The 12,495-nt window shown below is 45.9% G+C and overlaps 1 protein-coding gene across 3 annotated transcripts in view; it reads left to right on the top strand.

The window, feature by feature from the left end:
- The window catches only part of USP20 (ubiquitin specific peptidase 20), a 56,629-nt gene that overhangs the window by 11,104 nt on the left and 33,030 nt on the right, over nt 1-12,495 (top strand). Inside the window, exons 1-2 of one of the 3 annotated variants that reach the window (XM_038744943.1) lie at nt 1,962-2,042; nt 11,366-11,452. The gene's annotated coding sequence lies outside the window, so the exon portion shown is untranslated. Of the gene's footprint in view, nt 1-1,961; nt 2,043-2,090; nt 2,525-11,365; nt 11,453-12,495 lie in introns of those variants that run through there. The other 2 variants (XM_038744941.1, XM_038744942.1) reach the window with 2 other exon arrangements.

Here is a 12,495-nt window from a genome sequence, read left to right as displayed (position 1 = left end):
GAAGCCTTCCCTGACTAAGCTCCCCTTTCCTCTTCTCCCATTCCCTTCTGCTTTCATCACCAATCGTATTTATTGAGCGCTTACTGTGTGTAGAGCACTGTACTAAGCGCTTGGGAAGTACAAATTGGCAACATATAGAGACAGTCCCTACCCGAAAGTGGGGTCACAGTCTAAAACGTGCTCTTTTTGTTCTCCCCGGCCCCCCAGCATTTATGTACATATCTATGTATTTATATTCATGACTGTTATCTATGTATTTATATTCACGTCTGTCTTCCCCGATCTTACCTCCTTCCCTTCCCCATAGCACCTGTATATATGTATATATGTTTGTACATATTTATTACTCTATTTATTTATTTATTTATTTTATTTGTACATATCTATTCTATTTATTTTATTTTGTTAGTGTGTTTGGTTTTGTTCTCTGTCTCCCCCTTTTAGACTGTGAGCCCACTGTTGGGTAGGGACTGTCTCTATATGTTGCCAATTTGTACTTCCCAAGCGCTTAGTACAGTGCTCTGCACATAGTAAGCGCTCAATAAATACGATTGATGATGATGATGATGATCTAAACTGTAAGCTCGTTGTGGGCTGGAAATATGTCTGTTTATTGCTGTATTGTACTCTCCCAAGCCCTTAGTAATAATAACTACGGTATTTAAGCGCTTACTATGTGCCAGGCACTGCCCTCAGCACTGGGGTGGGTACAAGCAAATCGTTCATTCATTTCATTCATTCAGTCGTATTTATTGAGCGCTTACTGTGTGCAGAGCACTGGACTAAGCGCTTGGGAAGTCCAAGTTGGCAACATATAGAGGCGGTCCTAATCTAGAATCGGGTTGGACCCAGTCCCTGCCCTGCGTGAAGCTCATAGTCTCAATCCCCATTTTACAGATGCGGTAACCGAGGCCCAGAGAAGCCAAGTGACATGCCCAAGGCCACACAGCGGACAAGTGGCGGAGCCGGGATTAAAACCCATGACCTTCCGACTCCCAGACCCGTGCTCTACTGTACTCTAGTGAAGCAGCGTGGCTCAGTGGAAAGAGCCCGGGCTTTGGAGTCAGAGGTCATGGGTTCAAATCCCGGCTCTGCCACTTGTCAGCTGTGTGACTTTGGGCAAGTCACTTCACTTCTCTGGGCCTCAGTTCCCTCATCTGTAAAATGGGGATTAAGACCGTGAGCCCCCCGTGGGACAACCTCATCACCTTGCAACCTCCCCAGTGCTTAGAACAGTGCTTTGCACATAGTAAGCGCTTAATAAATGCCATTATTGTTATTATTATTCCCTGGGCCTCAGTTCCCTCATCTGTAAAATGGGGATGAAGACCGTGAGCCCCCCATGGGACAACCTCATCACCTTGCAACCTCCCCAGTGCTTAGAACAGTGCTTTACACATAGTAAGCGCTTAATAAATGCCATTATTATTATTATTATTCCCTGGGCCTCAGTTCCCTCATCCGTAAAATGGGGATGAAGACCATGAGCCCCCCCCCCCGCCCGTGGGACCACCTCAACACCTTGCAACCTCCCCAGTGCTTAGAACAGTGCTTTGCACATAGTAAGCGCTTAATAAATGCCATTATTATGATTATTATTCCCTGGGCCTCAGTTCCCTCATCCGTAAAATGGGGATGAAGACCGTGAGCCCCCCCCCCCCACCGTGGGACCATGTCAACACCTTGCAACCTCCCCAGCGCTTAGAACAGTGCTTTACACATAGTAAGCGCTTAATAAATGCCATCATTATTATTATTATTATTCTCTGGGCCTCATCTGTAAAATGGGGATGAAGACCGTGAGCCCCCCCCGTGGGACCCCCTCATCACCCTGCAACCTCCCCAGCGCTTAGAACAGTGCTTTGCACCCAGTAAGCGCTTAACAAACGCCACCATCATCACTCTCCCAAGCGCTCTGTACAGCGCTCTGCACCCAAGTAAGCGCTCAATAAATCCCACCGAATTGAACTCACCCAGCCAAGGCCAGGAGGAGGACCAAGTCCGGGAGACGCCCGGGGGCCGAGCTCCCAGCCGGGGGTAAGGTACGTAGAACAGTGCTTGGCACATAGTAAGCGTTTAATGAAGGCCGTTATTATTTTTATTATTGTTGTCCCGGTTTAGTCTGAGAGAGCTGACGGGGGTGACCGCCCCCCTCCTCCTCCTCCTCCTCCTCCTCCTCCTCCTCTCCTCCTGGAGCCGCAGCATCCTTGACCAGGCCGCAGAGGGAGGCCTTCTTCCCCGTACCGTCCATCTTCTCGACTGGCTCCGTCTCCCGGGCCCAGGGGGGCTGAGGGAGGCCGGGCCGCACTAGGCCTCGGGACCAGCCGGACCACCGGGACCGAAGGGCGGCCACCGGTCACCGGCCACCGGCCACCGGCCCCAACCTCCTCCTGGCTTAGGCCAGCAAGGCCGGCCACTGGCCCAAGGACAGCGGCGACGGCGGGGAGGGACGGAGCAAATAGCAAGACCTGGGCCGGAGCCTCAGCAGTGGCTGGAGCCAGACGGCGGCTGAGGACGCTTCATGGTGAGGAGGAGACTATTTGTGGGCATCGGGGGAGAAGACCTAAGGCGGAGGGGGCAGAACCGAGGCGGAGGGCCCAGCCTGGGTCCGCAGAGCCGACAGAGAGGAAAGGTTATCTCTATGTCTCCCGCTTTGAGACCGTGAGCCCACTGTTGGGCAGGGACCGTCTCTCTATGTTGCCAACTTGGACTCCCCAAGCGCTTAGTCCGGTGCTGTGCACACCGTAAGCGCTCAATAAATACGACTGATTGATTGACGGGGGCCGCAGACCGCTCGGAGCGGCGGATGACGGGAGGGGAAGCCAGGCCCCGGCTGTGCCTTAATGGGGGGGATTTTTGACGGTGAGGAGAGTTTGGAGGAAGGAGAGCGTGCACACGCCGTAATGGGGGGGATTTTTGACGGTGAGGAGAGTTTGGAGGAAGGAGAGCGTGCACACGCCGTAATGGGGGGGATTTTTGGTGGTGAGGAGAGTTTGGAGGAAGGAGAGCGTGCACACGCCGTAATGGGGGGGATTTTTGACGGTGAGGAGAGTTTGGAGGAAGGAGAGCGTGCACACGCCGTAATGGGGGGATTTTTGGTGGTGAGGAGAGTTTGGAGGAACGAGAGCGTGCACACGCCATAATGGGGGGGATTTTTGACGGTGAGGAAAGTTTGGAGGAAGGAGAGCGTGCACACGCCGTAATGGGGGGATTTTTGGTGGTGAGGAAAGTTTGGAGGAAGGAGAGCGTGCACACGCCGTAATGGGGGGATTTTTGATGGTGAGGAAAGTTTGGAGGAAGGAGGGCGTATGGGGAGACGGGAAAGAAACTGCAGTTTCAGGGAATGTCTCTTTATTGCTATGTTGCGCCCTCCCAAGTGCTTAGGACAGTGCTCTGCACACAGTAAGCGCTCAATAATAATAATAATAATAATGATGGTATTTGCAAGCGCTCAAAAATAATAATCTACCTATCTATTCTATTTATTTTATTTTGTTAATATGTTTGGTTTTGTTCTCTGTCTCCCCCTTCTAGACTGTGAGCCAAGTTTGCACAGATTTATAACTCTATTTTACTTGTACATATTTAATATTCCGTTTATTTTATCAGTGATGTCCATCTAGCTTTACTTCTGTTTATTCTGATGACTTGACACCTGTCCACATGTTTTGTTGTCTGTCTCCCCCTTTTAGACTGTGAGCCCGTTGTTGGGTAGGGACTGTCTCTATATGTTGTCAACTTGTACTTCCCAAACGCTTAGTACAGTGCTCTGCACACAGTAAGCGCTCAATAAATACAATTGATTGATTGAATAATGATGATGGTATTTGTTAAGCGCTTACTTTGTGCAAAGCACTGTTCTAAGCGCTTGGGGGGATGACAAGGTGATCAGGTTGTCCCACGTGGGGCTCCCAGTCTTAATCCCCATTTTACAGATGAGGGAACTGAGGCCCAGAGAAGTTAAGTAGCGCTTGGGGCGGGGGGGAAACAAGGTGATCAGGTTGTCCCACGTGGGGCTCACAGTCTTAATTCCCATTTTACAGATGAGGTAACTGAGGCCCAGAGAAGTTAAGTGGTCACACAGCTGATGAGTGGCAGAGCCAGGATTCGAACCCATGACCTCTGACTCCCAAGCCCGCGCTCTTTCCACTGAGCCGCGCTGCTTCTCTTCAATAAATAAGATTGATTCCGGGGTTGTTGTGGGTTTCTTTCTTTCCTTTTAATGGTATTTATTAAGTGTTGCTATGTGCCAGGTACTGTACTTAGTGCTGGGGTATTCATTCATTATTCAATCATATTTATTGAGCGCTTACTGTGTGCAGAGCACTATACTAAGCGCTTGGGAAGTACAAGTTGGCAACATATAGAGGGGTAGACACAAGGTAATCAGATTGGACACAGTCCCTGTCCCACATGAGGCTCACAGCATTAATCCCCACTTAAGTGAGGGAACTGAGGCCCAGAGGAGTGAAGTGACCTGCCTAATAATCATAATAATAATATTATTATGGTATTTGTTAAGCGCTTACTATGTTCTATGTTCCCCATTTTACAGATGAGGTAACTGAGGCCCAGAGAAGTGAATTGACTTACCCGAGGTCACACGGCAGACAAGTGGCAGTACCGGGATTAGAACCCATGACCTTCAGACTCCCGGGCCCATGCTCTGTCCACTAGGCCATACTGCTTCTCCGGTGGTGAAGGCGGCATTAGAACTCAGAGTCAAGGTTGAGACTTCCGTGTTCAGGCCAGTGGGTCCCTTAGAAGCAGCGTAGCTCAGTGGAAAGAGCCCGGGCTTTGGAGTCAGAGGTCATGGGTTCAAATCCCGGCTCCGCCAATTGTCAGCTGTGTGACTTTGGGCAAGTCACTTAACTTCTCTGGGCCTCAGTTACCTCATCTGGAAAATGGGGATGAAGACTGTGAGCCCCCCCGTGGGACAACCTGATCACCTTGTAACCTCCCCAGCGCTTAGAACAGTGCTTTGCACAGAGTAAGCGCTTAATAAATGCCATTATTATTATTATTATTAGAAGGCACTGACCATTAGCCAGTTCTTGTATCCACTGAGTTGAGGTCCTTGGACAGACATGAATCATGGCATAGTGGATAGAGCCCAGGCTTGGGAGTCAAAGTCACGGGTTCAAATCCCAGCTCCGCCACTTGTCTGCCGTGTGGCCTTGGGCGAGTCACTCCACTTCCCTGTGCCTCTGTTACCTCATCTGTAAAATGGGGAACATAGAACATATTAAGCGCTTAACAAATACCATAATAATAATATGTTCACTAATATATAACAAGTAATAATACTTGTTGCCAACTTGTACTTCCCAAGCGCTCAGTACAGTGCTCTGCACACAGTAAGCGCTCAATAAATACGATTGAATGAATGAATGAATTATGCTTTACTAATTGCTATTGGGAAAGAAGGTAAAACATCAAAACCATGCTATCAGTATTTATTGGGAGCCTGCTATTTGGAGTGGACTAAAATGGGGATCAAGACCGTGAGCCCCATGCGGGACAGGGACTGTGTCCAACCCGACTGGCTCGTATCCACCCCGGTAGCGCTTAACAAATTCCGTAATCCGTTATTATTATGAATCCCTGTTATTGGTCCTGCTTTACCAGAAACGACTTTCATGGGGAAGGAGCAGGCGTTGGGATCACAAATCCTTTAAGAGGATGATGCAGCAAAAGCTGCTGGAAAAATGAGGAGTAATGCACGGGCAGCCTTGGCAACTGGCTGCCCACTCTCAGCTGCTTCTATAGTGGCTCGATGCCACCCGCACCTTAAAATGGCAGTCAGGAATAATCTCAGTTTATAACTGCCCTCACCGTCCTGTCCGTTTTGAGGTTTTCTTGGGGTAAACTGGCAGTCCCTGAGGGAGGGATGATTAAACTCTGAAAGCTCAGTGGGGTAGGCCACGTCACCATCGGGGTGTACGCTGCACCTAAAAATCCCATTTCAGGGTACGGTGATCCTTCAACTCTACTTTCGCGGAAAGGTCGGTGGTAATTTAAATTGAAGCGTGCTCCTACGGTGCTTTTTTAAAACATTCTTTTCTGCACATATTGAAATGGGGAGATTGGAGACTGTGAGCCCACCGTTGGGCAGGGACCGTCTGTATATGTTGCCAACTTGTACTTCCCAAGCGCTTAGTACAGTGCTCTGCACACGGTAAGCGCTCAATAAAATCTTTTAGACTGTGAGCCCACTGTTGAGTAGGGACTGTCTCTATATGTTGCCAACTTGTACTTCCCAAGCGCTTAGTACAGTGCTCTGCACACAGTAAGCGCTCAATAAATACGATTGATGATGATTGATGAAATACGATTGAATGAATGGTGTGCCCAGAACCTGAGAATGGATTACCTATCCAGAGGAGAGTACAGATGGAGTGGAATGTGGGTAATGTGGTTTAGATAATAGGGTGAACATTGCTTTCCTTCACAATTATGCTTTACTAATTGCTATTGGGAAAGAAGGTAAAACATCAAAACCATGTTATTTGCATTGTCTCTTTCCTCTATAAATCGTGACTATCAGTATTTATTGAGAGCCTGCTATTTGGAGTGGACTAAACTAGGTATTAGGCCCCGTACTCGGGATGTTTATTATGAGGTAGATGGCCTAAATTGACAAATATTCAATAGTTAAAATAATCAATCAGTGGCATTTATTGAGCACTTACTGGGTGCTGAGCACTCTGAGCGCTTGGGAGCGAACAGTACAGTTGAGAGACCAGATCCCTGCCCACAAGGAGTTTACAATCTAGAGGTAGAGGCAGTGTAGCCTAATGGAAAAGAACTTGGGATTTCAGGGTTTGGAGAACCAGGTTTCGGTCCCAGCTCTGGCTTGGCAATATTTCTCATAATAATAATAATAATAATAATGGCATTTGTTAAGCACTTACTATGTGCAGAGCACTGTTCTAAGGTCTTACCCGCAGTGAAGGATCACAGAAATTTGTTGGCAGTGATAAAAGTAGAAAAAAAAAACCTCTTTTAAAGTTGCAAATTAACTTCCATCAACAGTATTTACTGAGTGTTGTGTGCAGAGTTAGTAGACACGATCCCAGTCCTCAAGGAACACGTAGTCTAGAGGGGGAGATAATAAAATAAAGTACATAGAGGGGAAATGGCAGCGTAAGGCTACGGACATAATTGTCATAGGGCTGGGTTTGAGGAGAACGTGAAGTGTTTAAAGGGTACAGATCCCTTTGCGCTACCCCTCCCCCCTTAGAATTTGTGTATATATGTACATATTTATACTTATAATTCTATTTTATTAATGATGTACATATTTATAATTATAATTCTATTTTATTAATGATGTACGTATTTATAATTATAATTCTATTTTACTAATGATGCTTCTATGTATATCTATAATTCTGTTTATTTATAATGATGCTACTGATGCCTGTTTACTTGTTTTGATGTCTGTCTCCCCCTCTTCTAGACTGTGAGCCCGTTGTGGGCAGGGATGGTCTCTGTTGCTGAACTGTACTTCCCAAGCGCTTAGTACGGTGCCCTGCACACAGTAGGTGCTCAATAAATAACGACTGAATGAATTGAGTGAATAGGTGATGCAGAAGAGGGTAGGTAGGGGACATGAAGGCTCCCTTGGGAAAGGCTTCTTGGAGGAGATGTGATTTTCGGAGGGCTTCGAAGGTGGGGAGAGTAGTCGGTTGCATGTCGGATCTGAGAAGCAGTGTGGCTCAGTGGGAAGAGCAACGGGCTTTGGAGTCAGAGGTCATGGGTTCAAATGCCGGCTCCGCCACTTATCCGCTGTGTGACTTTGGGCAAGTCACTTAACTTCTCTGGGCCTCAGTTACCTCGTCTGTAAAATGGGGATGAAGACTGTGAGCCCCACGTGGGACAACCTGATCACCTTGTAACCTCCCCTAGTGCTTAGAACAGTGCTCTGCAAATAGTAAGTGCTTAATAAATGCCATTAAAAAAAAGTGGCAGAGGTGGGATTAGAACCCAGGTCCTCTAACTCCCAGGCCTGTGTTCTTTCCACTAGGTTATGCTCCTTCTCTTTGGTTTCTCCACATTACAGCAAAGAGCTGGTAGTAAAGCTTTTATTTATCTTTATTTTAATAGTAGTGCGTTTCTTTCAAAGAACTTTAGGAGAGTTAAGAAGTATATCGGCATTATGGAAAAAATATTAAAATTAAGTACCAATATTTGAACTACTTGCGCTTCTGGGTAGTCTCCAAAAATTCTATGTTGGTTGTTCAGGGACCAATTAAAGTGTTCTGTTTTTTAAAGAATCAGTACTGTAAAATGTACTGAATATCAAGCATCCAGGATGCCTAAAACACTGCTTAGATTCGTTTCCTTCTGCGTGCTGACTTTCTGTTTTGTTTTGCTACCTTAAAAGTATTCTGTTTCCTATTTTTGGTCCTCTAGGAGATGAGACATCCTAAATGCAAATGGGAACAATATGGAAAATGGCAATGAAATCATTTAGGGAATTTACACTGTTATCAGTAATGTTCCAGAGCATTATTGGGCTATTTATTATCATTAGTGGAAATTTTAAAATCTCAATTAAGTATTCATCTGTAAGTAACTGAAGGAAAGCGTATCTAGTTCTCCTATGGGGAGGTTTATTAAACTCAATCGTTTCTGTACTTCAACTTAAGTTGAGGGTGATATTGAGAATGTTAATTAAGTGTAGGCGTACTTAAGGAATAATGGAAAGTCAGGAATTTTTAGAGTTTAGGGTGCTGTTGTGTTTTTAACATTTGACTATAAGCTCATTGTGGGCAGGAAACCTGTCTACCAGCTCTACTGTACTCTCCCAAGTGCTTAGTACAGTGCTTTGCACTCAGCAAATTCCACTGATTTGGGGCAGCATGTGGAGACAACTCACGTCAGGTTTTAGAAACGAGTCTACTGGGAGAAGTTAAAGCAGCTTGGAACTGCTATTACTATTTTGATGTTTGTTTCATTTGAGCGCCAAGTGATTTCTATTGACTGACTTATTTCTTCCAGGTAAGGATTCTTCTCACAATAGTACTTGCCCCTAGGGTTTTGCTACCCATATCAGTTGTAAAGACATGCGTGACTGTACATCTTTTTGGGCTAAAGGCTCCGAACAAAAAAATCCTGGCCTGGCAAGTGGAAAGATCTGGATTGTGGAACCTTGATCCTGATCATTGTCTCGTGACACACAGATTCACTTAAAATGTTTTTTTTGTCATCATCTTACTGAGTATTTGTACTAAGCGTTTGGGAGAGTGCAGAGCAACAGAGTTGGCAGACGTGTTCATTCATTCATTCATTCAATCGTATTTATTGAGCGCTTACTGTACAAGTAAAATAGAGTAATAAATCTGTGCAAGCATTCATTCATTCTTTCAATTGTATTTATTGAGCGCTTACTGTGTGCAGAGCACTGGACTAAGCGCTTGGGAAGTCCAAGTTGGCAACATGTAGAGACAGTCCCTACCCAACAGTGGGCTCACAGTCTAGAAGGTGGGCTCACAGTTCCCTGCCCACAAGTGACCTGAAGGCTAGAGGGGGAGACAGACATTAATTATAAATGAATAATTTATAATGTGTAACTAGCTGACACAGGAAAAGAGTGGTGGGAAAATGGGATCAAATATATCTGCAGCCACTTGCCACTGAGATTTAGAGGGGTAGAAACGAAGTTTAGTAGACCCACATTTGCAGAGACTGGAAAATTGGCAATCAGTCTTCAGTGGTCAGTGGTATTTATTGAGTCAGTGGTATTTATTGAGCACTTACTGTGTGCAGAGTGCTGTACTAAGTGCTTGGTAGAGTACAATATAACAGAGTTGATAGACACATTCCCCGCCCACAGCCGGCCTGCCGCCTCCTAAACACAAACTCTCAGTGGCCTGGATTGGTTGGGGGATAGCCAACTCATCTTCTCCAGACATGCATCTGCTGTGTGACCTTGGGCAAGTCACTTAACTTCTCTGAGCCTCAGTTACCCCATCTGTAAAATGGGGATTAAGACTGTGAGCCCCATGTGGGACAACTTGATCACCTTGTATCCCCCCCCAGCGCTTAGAACATTGCTTTGCACATAGTAAGCGCTTAACAAATGCCATTATTATTATTATTATTATTATTATTATTATTATTATGAGAGGCCCACTGTGGCCTAGTGGAAAGGTAACAGCCCTGAAAGGCTGGAGGCTTGGGTTCTAATCCCCTTTCTGGTATGAAAGTTTAAAAAAAAAATTGTAAATACACAGGAGGGTTAAGATAAATCACGTAGGAGTACTGAGATAAACATTTTTCAAGCGCTTAGTACAGTGCCAAGCACTTAGTACAGTGCTCTGCACACAGTAAGCGCTCAATAAATACGATTGAATGAATGAATGTTGATCAGGGAGAATAAAACATGCTATCCAGGAAGAAGAGTAAGAGGGTAGCAGAGTTTAACCACGTACCCAAAGGTGTAAATTGATTGCACCAAGCCCTTATGTCGGCTGCAAAAACAGTCCTGTCCTTGGTAGCACTATGGGCCTTTCCTTTTAATAATAATAATAATAATAATAAAGGCATTTATTAAGCGCTTACTATGTGCAAAGCACCGTTCTAAGCACTGGGGAGGTTACAAGGTGATCAGGTTGTCCGGGGCGGCGGGGGGGGGGCTCACAGTTTTATTCCCCATTTTACAGATGAGGTAACTGAGGCACAGAGAAGTTAAGTGACTTGCCCAAAGTCACACAGCTGACAATTGGCGGGGCCGGGATTTGAACCCATGACCTCCGACTCCAAAGCCCGGACTCTTTCCACTGAGCCACGCTGCTGAAAGAGACCGTAAGCTCGTTGCCGGCAGGGAACGTGACTGCCAACTCTGTTGTATTCTCCCAAACGCTTAGCACAGTGCTTGGCGCACCAGAAGCGCTCAGTACCATTCACTGATGGATTGATTTGCAAAGAATGAGGTAATTTGTCTGCCCGGACAACTCGGTTCACTCAGGTGAGTCTGGCAGTTCTAGGGAAGTGGAACAGTGCTTGGCACATAGTAAGCGCTTAACAAATGCCAACATTATTATTATTATTATTATTATTCCCGCTCCCCCCACCAAATAGTGGAAGGAAATTCTGGAAATCAGGGGAGAGGGCCGATTGGATTTTGTTCTTAATGCAGCCTAATAAGATTTTTGTGACTGCTAATCAGCTCAGGAACATGTGATGAGTGAGTTTTATAAATATCTGAGAGGGGATGAGTCTTGCTAACTGGCAGAGAGGAGATCCTCTCTGTCTTCATTAAACACAGTACTGGCTTGGGAAAGTTTTCAGCTTTTTCTAAGGTGGATCGGAAAGAACCGAATGAGGCAGTATTTGTGGTTTTTTCCCCCTCCTTTAGGCTCCATGGCAAAATCTTGCTCAACAAATCTGAAGCGCTGGACCTTCTGAGACGGAAGTGTGCGATGTGTGGACACGCTATACCAAGGTAAGGTGTCAGTGCCGCGTCATCAACAACATTATGTTTAGACATAAAGGACAGCAGGGCTTAACTTGGAACAGTGCTTGGCACATAGTAAAGGCTTAGCAAATACTATCATCATTATAATAATAATAATAATGACATTTATTAAGCACTTACTATGTGCCGAGCACTGTTCTAAGCGCTGGGGAGGTTACAAGGTGATCAGGTTGTCCTACGGGGACTCACAGTCTTAATCCCCATTTTCCAGATGAGGGAACTGAAGCCCAGAGAAGTGGAGTGACTTGCCCAAAGTCACACAGCTGACAATTGGCGGAGCCGGGATCCATCAGTCGTATTTATTGAGCGCTTACTGTGTGCGGAGCACTGTACTAAGCACTTGGGAAGTACAAGTTGGCAACATATAGAGACGGCCCCTACCCAGTAGTGGGCTCACAGTCTAGATGGGGGAGACAGAGAACAAAACCAAACATATTAACAAAATAAAGTAAATAGAATAGATATGTACAAGTAAGATAAATAGAGTAATAAATATGTACAAACATACAGGTGATATACATATGTACAGGGATTTGAACCCATGACCTCTGACTCCAAAGCCCGGGCTCTTTCCACTGAGCCACGTTGTTGTTGACACATTTTATGAAATGCTTTAGAAGAGCTTATTGCACTGAATTGTTACCTGTTAAACTGCCCACATCTGGACAGCTTCTTCCGCATCTGTAGCTGGTCTCAAAAATATTTCTCTCTGATCCTCCGTGTGGCTCAGTGGCAATAGCCCGGGCTTGGGAGGCTGAGGTCGTGAGTTCTAATCCCGGCTCCGCCGCTTATCAGCTGTGTGACTTGGGGCAAGTCACTTCACTTCTCTGGGCCTCAGTTCCCTCACCTGTAAAATGGGGATGAAGACTGTGAGCCCCCCATGGGACAACTTGATAACCTTGTATCTACCCCAGTGCTTAGAACAGTGCTTGGCACATAGCACTTAACCAATACCAAAGTTATTCAGCGCTTAGAACAGTGCTTTGCACGTAGTAAGCGCTTAATAAATG

This window comes from Tachyglossus aculeatus, chromosome 4 (genome assembly GCF_015852505.1).
Source record: "Tachyglossus aculeatus isolate mTacAcu1 chromosome 4, mTacAcu1.pri, whole genome shotgun sequence".
NCBI classification, from domain to species: domain Eukaryota; kingdom Metazoa; phylum Chordata; class Mammalia; order Monotremata; family Tachyglossidae; genus Tachyglossus; species Tachyglossus aculeatus.
Note: the sequence above shows the minus strand (reverse complement) of the source record. Positions and strands in the feature narration are given on the sequence as shown.